Raw genomic sequence first — 575 nt, forward strand, 5'->3', positions numbered from 1 at the left:
GGGCTGGGGGTCTTGTTTCCCCCTCTTGCAGCCTGGTGTTGCACCAGCTGCAGGGCCCACAGTGCAGCACCGAGAGCTGGGGCCTCCCTGTCCACCCCCTGGTCCCACCCTACCTGGTGCAGAGCTGCCAGACCCCCTGTCCGAGCCTGAGGCAGAGGAACAGCCGTGAGCCACCAGCCCTGGGCTCGCTATGGGCTCAGGGCTTGTTCCAGGAGCTGGCCCGGGAGCCACGGTTGCAGTGAAGCCACTGGGAGAGGAGGATGGGCTGCGAGTGCCGGAGGGGAGACGTGGCCTCTACGATATGTCCCTACTCCGTACGGGGCTTTACAGAGGAGGGCAGAGGGAGCACGGGGATAGGGACATGTCAGCAGCCGTTGTAGCCCAGTGTCTTCTCCTCTACAGAGAGAAAGAGGCATCAGCACCCATTGTACTTTGCCGCCAGGCTCGGGGACTCCCCAGAGCGCAGCGTCTCCTACCCACAGCCCCTCCCAGACACCCAGGCTCTGACTTCCGCCTCTGCCTCACTGGTTCTGCAGCTTTACCTTGTTTCATCTTCCAGAAGGCACATCCGGCCA

General features: G+C 63.5%; 1 pseudogene; it reads right to left on the reverse strand.

Annotated features, from left to right (window-relative positions):
* Positions 1 to 364: 364 nt before the first annotated feature.
* LOC104494224 overlaps positions 365 to 575 on the reverse strand; it is a 1016-nt pseudogene continuing 805 nt past the window's right edge.

The sequence above is a fragment of the Buceros rhinoceros genome, unplaced genomic scaffold (genome assembly GCF_000710305.1).
Source record: "Buceros rhinoceros silvestris isolate BGI_N320 unplaced genomic scaffold, ASM71030v1 scaffold535, whole genome shotgun sequence".
Classification (NCBI taxonomy): domain Eukaryota; kingdom Metazoa; phylum Chordata; class Aves; order Bucerotiformes; family Bucerotidae; genus Buceros; species Buceros rhinoceros.